A 12419-nucleotide genomic window follows, 5' to 3' on the forward strand; every position below is an offset into this window, starting at 1 on the left:
GCGTGTGGCGTGTGCAACTTTGTGGAGGCGTGTGCAATTTTGTGGAGGTATGGTAGGCCAAGTGACCTCATGGGCAGGGGAGAGTAGTACATGGGGCCCCCTTTTTTAAGCAATTACATTTTGACAGGTGGGAAAGCCCCCTGCTTCTGGTATTAATCCTGCTCTTTTGATATGGTTTGATATGGGTTTGATATAAATTTAATATAAAACGGGTATCAAAGCTGATATATATTTTATATCAAATGTATATTTTGTGATAGAAAGCGTTTTTGTACTTTGATAGGATGTGGAGATGATTTGATGTAAAGTGATGATTTAAATATAAAGTTGATATAAAAATATGGCTAGGAGCGTGTGTATATACGCTATTGTCTTGTTGAGGTCGGAGTGAGTTGTGAGGAGGTAGACTGCGAGTGTTAGGTGGTGGTGACGCGTTGATGACGCAGGAGTGGGTATGGTTTTGTAAATATAGTGCTGACATTATGATTTTATATAGATTTAATAGAGATGGAATGTAAAGCTAGGCAGATTGGGTGACGTAATTACTTTATAACAGATTTTATATAAAGTTGGAGTACATTTGATAAGAACCTTAATAACTGTATATAAACTTTATATATATTTATACTACTTTTATATAAAGTTGGCACACATTTTGATAAGAACTTGAATAATGTTTATATAAATGTTATATAATTTTTATGTAAAGTCGGCGTGCATTTTGATAAGACCTTTAGTACATTTACAGTAGAGGGCGCCGGTTTCTCTGCTGTTTGGCTGAGTACGTTTTTGTAAGTGCAGTGAAAGTGCACTATAAACCTAACAACAACAGAAAGATAATTCGTAGCAGGAATCACCTGCTTTCTTTGGAGTTTGGAGTTTGGAGTATGGAGTTCGAGTTTGTCCCGTGGTGATCCGCCCCTCCCCGCCCACCAGGAAGTGAAGGCTTAAAAGTGCGCCCCAGCCGCCCTTGCGGCGTTGAGCCCGCGCGAGTAGAGGGCGCCGGTTTCTCTGCTGTTTGGCTGAGTACGTTTTTGTAAGTGCAGTGAACGTGCACTATAAACCTAACAACAACAGAAAGATAATTCGTAGCAGGAATCACCTGCTTTCTTTGGAGTTTGGAGTATGGAGTTCGGAGTTCGTCCCGTGGTGATCCGCCCTGCCCCGCCCACCAGGAAGTGAAGGCTTAAAAGTGCGCCCCAGCCGCCCTTGCGGCGTTGAGCCTGCGCGAGTAGAGGGCGCCGGTTTCTCTGCTGTTTGGCTGAGTACGTTTTTGTAAGTGCAGTGAACGTGCACTATAAACCTAACGACAACAGAAAGATAATTCGTAGCAGGAATCACCTGCTTTCTTTGGAGTTTGGAGTATGGAGTTCGGAGTTCGTCCCGTGGTGATCCGCCCGCCCCGCCCACCAGGAAGTGAAGGCTTAAAAGTGCGCCCCAGCCGCCCTTGCGGCGTTGAGCCCGCGCGAGTAGAGGGCGCCGGTTTCTCTGCTGTTTGGCTGTTTGGCTGTTTGGCTGTTTGGCTGTTTGGCTGTTTGGCTGTTTGGCTGTTTGGCTGTTTGCTGGGTGCAGGGTGTTGGAGCCAAAGACTGACACACTGTATCAGAAAGCGGAGCGAGGTCCCTGGGCCCCTGGGAGCAGCGGGAGCTGTGACACCGCTACGATGAGAAGATCCGGTGTCCCACAGACCCGCGCACGGCTGAGGCGAGCCGAACGGGACGAAATCATGGCTGGGAGAAGAACGCTACAATCCTTGGACAATGCGGTAAGCTCGCCTACCCCCAGATCCCTTTGCTCCTCTACTGCCTCTAGCCCCAAAAGCAGCAGCATACCACAGACCCCGCCTCCCCTCAATATGATAGAGCATGCTGAGGAGGAGGAGCGGTTGCTGCTGCTGCAAGAGTGTGAGACGAGCACGGGTGACAGCCCTCCTGGAAGCCATAGAGAACGAGCGCTCACTGGTGGAGTAGAGCGCACAGAACTGAATAGTGGAGCGATAAGGGGGCAAGGCGCTGAGGACGCTGAGGAGTGGCTATCAGCCCCTGAGCGCCCAAAAAAGCAGCCCAGCCCCTGTAATCAGTCAGGAACTGTGGAGCAAAATCCCACCATCAATGAGTCAAACCCCATCCCAAAGATCATCCGAGCAATGAATAAGCTAGGCAAAAACAAAAAGCTGGGTGATGATCCCACTCCGAGCGTGCTGATGCCTGAACAGAGGCAGCCGCTAGGGGAGTGGTGTAATGTGGATGGGGAGGTGGGTCCCAAGGGTAGTGAGGAGGGGGTCTCTGATAAGTTAGATGAAGAGTCTGAGGACGAGGAGTTATAACAAAGGCTCAGACCTAACTTAAGACCTAAGGAGGCTCCTCGGGGTAGTGGAGACCTGCCAGACAATATAAACGTGCAAAGACCGACCGATGTGGCAAGCCGCAGCTTGAAAGGTGGCGAGTCTTTAGATTCCAATGAAGTAATAGAAACCTCCAATAAGCTTGGGTGCCAGCAAAGAAACATTTGTACACTGAAAATATTAGCATGGAAGAACGTAGAGGACCTAATTAAAAAAGATATGGGAAAAGTAAAATCCATTATACCAAAAGGCACCCAGTCAAGATGCCACATCACGCTTCGAAACAATCAAGATAATTCTAATAAAGGGACAGCCCTTCCCTGTCACGCGCTTACAAACGCGCAAAAGAACATGGAAACAATTGAGGACTGTTCAGCAAGGACACAAATACAGTCCAAAGGTGAAATGCTAAACCACATGAACACTGCATGGGCTCCATGGAGACGAAACAAGTTTGCATGGAGACGGAATCAAGCACAATTGCCAACAGAAGAACTAGAAGGGTCATGCTCACCTGAAGAGGGTGACTCCACAATGCATGAACAGGAAACTACAGTTCCTGGGCCAGATCAACCTGAAGAGGAAATCTGGAACCCAGCCCCTGAAGCCTCCTTTAACCCTGAATTGGAGAAAAATCTCCACCAGCATCCGCGAAGAGACTCAATTGCCATAGCGGATCAGCTAATCAGGGACCTCGCACATCTAAATGCCAAATTAGCAGTATCCAGCCAGGCCTTACCGCAAAATAGCCAGCAAGATGGAAGGGTGCCAGACCAAATGGGTCGCACTGAGAACAACGCAGCATCAGCAATCTGTGAAGACGCAAGACACCAAACGTGGAAGAGGAAAGCGACAATGAAGGAAGCGCAGCTTAAAAACATCCCTCAAACAACCAGCTCTGAGTTTGAATTCTACCACTCTCAAAAACGTTTAAAAAATAAAAGGCTAAAGACAGATAGAGATCCTGCCTGCTGTAGCAATGAACTAATTAAATCTAGAGTGCCCGAGCAGGAGACCCTTGAGTCCCCACCTGGATCCACGGAGATTGATACGGAAACAGGATGCGAGGCCCAGACAAAAACCAAAAATATTAAATTACCTCAGAGGAAAGCAAGAGATGGAATTCTGACTTCGAAAGCGGCAATTGAAAAAGTGGTGAACGAACTCAGACCAATTCTGATGTCGGCTACAACTATAGCTGTAACACCACTAACAAATCTCTATGAGCAACTTAATGACACGTGCAAAGATCAGAACACATTGATTGCACTTCTAAATACAAAAGTGATCAAAATGGAAAGCGACATGCTTGAAATGGCCCTCCAAAACAAAATGACATGTCGCGGATATGAACATGCAACCACTTTGCTGAAAGATGCCTTTAAAAATAACGCCGAGGATAAACGGCTGCTAGCAGAGGTTGTCAAACAAGCTCTAATAACCTTAAATAAAGAACAAGATAGAAGATATGCGTATACTAAAACACAAGTACAATCATCCGAACCATGTAAAGCGGCCCAAGTAGAGCAGGAGTGCCAAACCCTGCCAGAGCAAACAAAGGAACAAACGCTATCAAACAAAAGCAGAACAGCTAAATCAGACAAAATAAGACCCGACAAAGGTCTCATCTCTAAAAACACCGAAATTGAGAAGCCAGAGCGAGAAGAAAAAAGGCCTGGTATCCAGGCAAAGGAAGCGCAGCTGGTGGCAGATGACAAGAGTCCCGATAACGCAGAGAACAAAGTGCAAGGGTCCCCCAAAGGATGCCCTAGAGCTGAAGACAAGAGCGAGGGACCAAGAAAAGAGGGGAACCCCGTATCAGCCGACACTGTAACCCCCGTGATAATCATCGCCGAGTGTGAGGACAACAAGGCAAGTGGTTCGTCACCGAAGCCGAATACATCCAAGCCAGGAGTCCCGATCAAGAGTGGTTCGAGATATTTGATCCTAAGAACAGTAAAAATACCAAAAAAAATTGTAACATCAGACAAGGGAAATGTAAAAAAAAAAAAAAAAAATATGGGCGCACCAAAGAACAAAAATGGCCAAAGTTCTGCAAATTTTTTCAGAAACATCAAGGCCTTAAACCTGACAATAAACAACACTGAGATGCCCAAGGAAGCTAAAAAACAAACAGGACCCAGTGAGATAAGTGATAAGCAAGGAACAACTAACTTAAAAGAAAAAGGGCAAAAGAATAACCAGCCCACAAATGAACAGACCCAAGAGTGTGACGAAGATGATCTGATGAACATGTCAGTATACAGCATACAGGATGACAATGAAGATGGGACGGCAAGTGTCGCAGAGATGTCCCCAACGAAAAGGGTTGAGGGCTTATAAGAACTTACACCAAAGGTAGCGGAGAAGGAGGGCCAGAAGGAGAATTTGACAAGTAAGAGAGTCATCCGCCTAATTAGATCTCCGGAGAAGCAAAACAATGACCAAGCAAGTCTGAGCGAAGAAGACACAGTGCAGATTAAACCCTTCTATACCATAGAAGAAAAATTGAAAATCAGCCTGATGAAAAATAAATTGGAGCAAGAGAAGAACAAAAAACTGATGCAGAGAGAAGCTAAACCAAGACTGAATCGATCAGAGTGTAAATCTCCAATGTTAAGAGGGAGTAAAAACTTAACAACTATGGAAGAAACAAGTGCAAAGAATAAGAGACTAGATAACAGCCCAAAAAACAAAACTGGACAAGGCCAGAACTGTGCGAAGGAGTCTACAACACATTTCAGATTACTGATTGAAAGGATTGAACCAAAAAAGAGCGACAAGATGCTAAACCGAAACACTGTATTAAATCTTTTTCAATCGATTGCGATTCTTCGGGCAATCAGAAGTGCAGAACTAAGTCGCGTGGAATTGATAAACGAACATGGTCGATCAAGCGCATTGCTACATATAGAATCGATAAAGATAACTCAACTGATCATGAGGTGTGAAAGACAAATAATGGAAGCGGGTTTCCAGATTTACGAAGTAGACAATCTACTCGCAACAAAGGAGAGTCTACAGATTAATAACCCTCAGCCTCCCATCCAAACACCCCAAAAAAACGTGAGTGAGGAAAAACCATTGGTGGCTGAAGAAACATGGAGAGACTCGTCATTGAGAAGTGAAGAGACAAAAGGAGCAAAAATTGAAATCACAGTATCTAAAATACAAGCAAAAGCAGGCCCAAGCAATCAGGACTCCAATGGAAACAGTGAAAGTAGTGTGGAAGAAGAATATAAATGGGCATGGTTAGCAAAGACCCTAAACGATCCATCGAGAAGCTAACGCCAAGAAGGACGAAATCAAGTAATATGGGCAACATGGAATACCAGAGGTTTTACCCATCTTGCAAACAGTTCAAATGAAATGCTAAGAAAATGTGACATCCTGTGTTTGCAAGAAACTTGGCTGTCGACTTGCCCGTGTATTGATGGGTTCGAGGTGGCCATGAACCTTGCTATAGTCAAGAAAAAGGGTAGACCCATGTCAGGCAAGTTAATTCTGGTGAATCGCAGGAGTGGTTTTGAAATCCGAGAGACGAGAAATCATTCAAGCAACATACAATATACAAAAATAGAATCAAAAATAGCAAATGGAACACAGAAAAAAATAGTACACACATTCAATATCTACTGGAATCACCAAGACCCAAAACAAGGAAATCTAATGGACGACCTGCTGGATGCGGTAGACAAGGTGATGTCGACTGAGAGAGAACTGAACATGGTGATATGTGGAGATCTCAATCTAAAATTATTAGAACTATACGGAAAAAAAACTGGGAAACAAAAACATCAAAAACATCAATAAATGGCGGAGTCAGCTGAGTCTTAGAGTCTGCAAGAGGCTGCATCGACCTCTGTTTAACGAGTCCTGTTTGCTGCCTGGAGGCTGCTCTTACTTTCTGTACTCATCTGTGCTGCCTGGAGGCTGCTCCCGCTCTCTACACTCGTTTGTGCTGCCTGGAGGCGGTGCGTGGGAACTCTTCAAAGACCGCTGACACTCGCGGAGCGAGCGCGGAGTCAGCTGAGTCTTAGAGTCTGCAAGAGGCTGCAAGAGGCTGCATCGACCTCTGTTTAACGAGTCCTGTTTGCTGCCTGGAGGCTGCTCTTACTTTCTGTACTCGTCTGTGCTGCCTGGAGGCTGCTCCCGCTCTCTACACTCGTTTGTGCTGCCTGGAGGCGTTGCGTGGGAACTCTTCAAAGACCGCTGACTCTCGCGGAGCGAGCGCGGAGTCAGCTGAGTCTTAGAGTCTTAGGAGTCTTTAGGAGTTATGGAGAAAGAGGACTGTATAAATTCTACATTGCAGTCTATCACGCGTTCGAAGACAAGATGTTTGAAACTACCGTCGACACGACTACGACCACAACGCCGACAGGGATCTGGTGTTCCCACTGGACTCGCTATTCTGCCGGTCGCCTGTGCCGGGGCTGCGAGAGAAGAATCTGAAGATCTGCAACCCTCCCAAGTAAGTGTGTCTCGTGTGGTCCGAGATGATAGTGACGTTGATACTTTACAAACTGATTCCTCCGGCATTTTCACGAAAGATCCCTTCATTTCTCGGCCAAATGTTCTAGCTTCCTGTATTAAGTGCCATCAATCCTCTGGCTATGATGGTACTAACATCTGTGGCACTTACCCTGTTGTTTCACCCTTGAACAATCAAACTGCCCGTAAAAACTTAGGGGGTCAGGGCTCACCCTCGACCCACCGGTCTACGTTGTCAGCTTCATGCTTGGTGCCCTGCCCTGAGGAACGTGGAGGGTTTGGTTCTGTTAGCCGAAGTCTGACTTGTATTGGCGGCAAGAACTTGGATGACCGCTCGAGTACTCTCGAACTCGCCATAGTTAATGGTGGGTTCCTTGGTGGTGTACCACGTAACGAGGTCGCAATGTTAAAGGTGCTTGCTTGGCGGATCGTAAACAAGTTTTCACTGGACACAACTCTGCCGGTTATGACAAATTCACCCTTTTTCTCAGTGTCAGAAACTCCATCTCATTGTAGAATCCCTGTGTCTCAGGAGAATGATAACATGAGACACACGTTTGACTTTTCTACAACTACAAATACTTTGCTGCCGATTGTCTCGAATGTTGATAATATCCCGTATATAGCGCATTCCAATGAGCTGGCTTTAAAAACTGCTTGCTCCTTTGGAGTATGTGCAGTGGGTGATTTTTCCATGTCTGATCTAGCCTTATTTGTAAGTACACAATCCACAAATGAGCCCGTGGTAAGCAATGATTGTAGAGAAATAAGTACAGGTTGTGATGATGTATTTGAAGCCTCAAAGAAGTCTACTATTCAGGTGTTAGATCAAATTATGCTCCCACTACAAAAAAAAAATGCTTTAGTGACTTCTGAAATAATACATTCTGAACATCTGACTGATGAGACACATAAGACTTCAAATGTAAATGCGTGTGAAGTTATCTCTTCTAGGAGAAATTCGTTGGATGTGGTGAATAAACTACTAAAAGACCTCACCAAACTAAATCAATCCAGAATGGATAAAAAAACTCAAGAATCGGATCCGTTTATCAATTTGGAGAAGCCAAATGATAGTAACAGCAAAATAGCATCTACATATAGTTCGGGCCCAAAAACAAAGCAATGTCGTCTTGTAGATAGCGACTCACCGGGTCCCACCTGTTCGCAGCAAAATGCTCCAAAAAAAACCGATCTGTACAGATCTCAGCGCACAAACAAACTGCTGAGAAAACCCAGGAGAGTACTCACATTCCATTTACAAAGACGCAAATGTCGCAATGTAGCGACTCCTCATCAGACGCTTCCTCATCTGATTCTTCAATCATTGAAAGGGATTTTCCTAAAATAAGGCGCTCTCAGAAAAATATTCATATTCAAAGACCGCCTTCAGCTGCCTTAACGGAAACGATTGTTAAAAAGCTGCTCCAAGATATACAACCTACATTGACCTCTACCGTGTCTATGTCGATTGGTCCTTTTCTCAAAATGTATGAGCATCTGAAAGATAGTATAAACGATTTGAGTACTTTAGTAGCTCTTCTAAACTCAAAGATGGTGAGTATTGAAAATGACAACAATCTCTTTAAACAAGTGATTTATGACTCTAACAATAAAATTGATCACTCATTAATGGTCTTAACTGAGCAAATATAAAACAACAGAGAGGACAAAAAATTACTGGTAGAAGTTGCAAAACAGGCGCTCGGCCTTTTAAAATCACAAAATTCCAACATATGGCATTCTTCTACCGATTCAGCGACGCAGCTTCAAATTATCGGAGAGAAAACCAACAAAAACATCACTATCGATGCTGACGCTAAAAAAGCCTCGGATCACGTAATGACAGAACCAATGCAAACATTATCTAATGAATTGAGTAATGAATTGAGTAAAAGCGTGATTTGTACTAGTGACGTCGAGGCTACTAACTCCCGTGGAACATGTAACACCAATACAAAGCAAATTCTAACCAACAACTCGAGTAAGAGTATGACTCATAGTACTCCAGAAAGCTTGGAATCTGGGTCAATGGCAACCCTAACTCAGATGCAACTAAAGGAAGCTCTTAATCCTGGGAACGAAAGTCTCTCGCAGCCTTTGAGTGGAAAGGACCTAAGGAGTTTTTCTGAGGCTGTTGTAAGCTCCTTGTCTGCGATCAACTTAACCAATATCGATCCGCAACCTCCAGCTTGCTCAAATAATACTGATGGCTTAACTCATAAGGTTAATGATATTCCTGCTGTTATAAACCCTGTCGTCTTTCCCATCTTCAATTGTCCTACACAGCAGAGCACCCTTCAAAGGGGCTTAAAACCAAAACAAGTAAAGAAACCAAAAAATATACGAACCAAAGCTGCAAATATGACAATTAACTCAAGAAAATTCCTGCGGAATATTAAAGCTGTCTATATGAATGTGCAAACTGTAACTGTAGCTGAACAGAATGTCCCATTGCCAAAAGAGCAATTATCAGTTGACATCATTACTGATCAACAAGCGACCGATGAAAAAAAATCACCAGTACCGATGGTGCAGAGAATACCGATAGAGGGAAGTACTAGGCCGACGGCTGCTAACATTTCTGTCAATTTGCTCGACTTATCAACATATAATGAGGAAGCAGCTACTGAAGTTACAAATGAAGATCTAGACGCGATAGTGGATGAACTGATTGTACCAACCTCGCGTGGACCGAAAGCACCTGCTTTGGCACGCATGCCGTTTGGTTGTGAAAAAAATACAAGGGTCTGTATTATAATATCACCTGAGAAGCCACCTGCAGATTCACGACCAGCTTTATCAATTCCGCCCTTCATGACTTTATGCCAAAGAAGGACCAAGCTTACGGAAGCGCGAAAAAGTTCACAAAAGGTTCCAGATCAAGAGACAAATTGGTCTGTAATTAGTTCTGCAAAAACATCAAATGAGCAAATAGGAACCAAGGACTGTGTGATTCGAGAACATACTCCTACTGTAGAAAAATCTTTAGGGAGTCATGTGCCCAAACATAATCAGAGATTTGTAAAGGAAAAACCACACTCAAAATATTGTTTGGTTCTCGAACGAATTGAGGAGAATGATGACGACCTTGTGCTCAATCGTAGGAACGTCTTGCGTCTCCTCCATTATGTCCCTTCACTACGCATGATTGAGACCAATGACATAAAAGTGGTAGACTTTTTCAATGAGAAGCGGAATGATATTGTGCGGCTATACATTGATTCACGAATCATCTGCAACACCTTATTGGAAGCTGCTTCGGTGCTGATTTCTATGGGCTTCGACATCAATGAAATTCAACAGAATAAAGAAGGAGATGAGAATTTTAAAGAACCATGTAAACGGCTAATGACCGAATACTCAAGATCTGCTCCCAATAACACTCAAGCCGTGATTAAATCTGCTTACATTGAGGAAATTGAATCTAGTCAAGACATAACATTGTTCGAGGCTAGTGGCTCAAAAACCGACAAAACACCGAAGTTTCCGACTGAACAAATCAAAATTACCATCGCACAAAACTTAAGCCCAACATCGGCTGTTATAACTGCCCCTAAAATTGCCCGAGCAATTGATTCCTCTAAGGACTGGAGCTGGCTCTCTAAAGCAATACATTTTCAACAACAAAGCTAATGCCAAATCGGCAAAAAAACGATAACTAAGATAGCCAGTTGGAATACTCGTGGCCATGTGCACTTGCAAAAATCCATTTGGTTAGAAAATAGTGATATTATGTGTGCTCAGGAAACCTGGTTGACTACATGTCCGGTAATAGAAGGTTTTGAGATTGCTTTTAATCCTGCAACTAAGAAAAAACTTGGCAGACCAACTGTAGGATTATTGACCTTGGTTTGAAAAAGTTCGGGCTACAGAATATTCGAATCTTGTAATCACACTACCTATATTCAGACAACTGTGCTTCAGTTTGGAAAACCTGGAAAACAGAATAAGAATTTCCTGTATATTCTCAATCTTTATTGGCAACATAAAGTTTCTCCTGCCTCAATTTTCATTGACCAAATAACAAATATTATCGACAATATTTATGAGGTAGATGGGGCAGCAAATATAGTGCTGTGTGGCGACCTAAACATAAATTGCTTACCAGTGCCATCAAAAAAACCTAAAACTTTTGTCTTAGAAAAGGTGGCCCAAATATGGTTAGGAGAAATGGAAAACAGAAACATGCACATGCTGAATGGTCATACCTACGGGGATATACCACCGAAAGTCACGTGGATGAGGGACGCACAAGAATCCATTTTGGATTATTTTTTTGTATCCGAGAGCGTGCATATTAATGTCTTGGAACTACAGGTTAAGCAAATGAAAGAAAGTGATCATAACCTTGTGACGATTACGATTGCGGTTTCTTCACAGAATCTTTCCGATAAATGGTCTTTTGATTTAACACTGGAATCAAATAGAGTTCGGTTACGTCTTTCGGAAAAAGAGGCTCGGAGCATAACCCATGCATATCAAGGAAACAAAGATAAACTAGAATACTCCGATTTATTGGAAACATATAAGGAAAAAAAACATGGACTGAAAAACAGATGTTTTAAGAACCTGCACGTTTTTGACTTAGAAATCTCCAAACGTAAGCGTAAAATGAGAAGCGACATACGCACGTGTAGTGGAATGTCTTCAAATGAAACTGTCAATAAGATCAAAAACATAAAACAAGCTTACAAAAACTGGATAAAACAACACAAAAAAATCATGCTGCAATCTGACGCTGAACTTATGTTATAAAAACTTGGAAGTAGTAATACACGCGACTTTTGGAGTCTAATAAATAATCTTTCTGGCCCTCAGAGTGCTGTACAGACTAACATGGTTAGTGAGAGCGTCTGGATAACCTACTATAAAAACTTGTATGGAAAAAAAGGCTCTCTACAGAATTTAGACTGGCAAAAATGGAGCCCTGGGATCTGGAGTTTCAAGAAGAAGATATTTTAGAAACAATTAACAACTTAAGTACCTCATGTGCCCCTGGGCCTGATGGTCTTACCAACTTTTCCTTGAAAGAAAACCCACAAATTTGGGCGAATTTTTGTAATAGAAAATTGTGTTAAGACGTGAGACACCAACATCATGGAAGAGTGCTATAATTGTTCCTGTGTTTAAAAAAGGCGACAGACTAAATCCGGCACACTATCGCCCGATTGCGCTTCTCGACGTCTTAAGTAAGGTTTATGCTACCATGTTAAAAAATAAATTTCTAAAATGGTCCCAGCAAAACCATTTTGTTGATCAAAGACAAAGTGGCTTTGTGAAAGGAGTTGGATGCAGCCTGAATCTGTTTATTGTCAATACTCTGAAAATGGAGGCAATAAGAACTGGGACCAAGATTTACTTGGCAGTAATTGACCTATCCCAAGCCTTCGACAGTATAGACAGGGATATACTTTGGGCAAAACTTGAAAAAACAATGTGTCCTCCTAGCCTTCTTGCTGCAGTAAAAGATTTGCACACTGAGACAAATGTCAGAATACGTCTTGATTGCCAAGGGAATTTGTCAACACCAATCCCGACTTTTAGAGGTGTAAAACAAGGATGTCCTCTTGCCGCCATCATT

This window comes from Ambystoma mexicanum, chromosome 10 (genome assembly GCF_040938575.1).
Source record: "Ambystoma mexicanum isolate Mex_15411 chromosome 10, UKY_AmexF1_1, whole genome shotgun sequence".
NCBI classification, from domain to species: Eukaryota; Metazoa; Chordata; class Amphibia; order Caudata; family Ambystomatidae; genus Ambystoma; species Ambystoma mexicanum.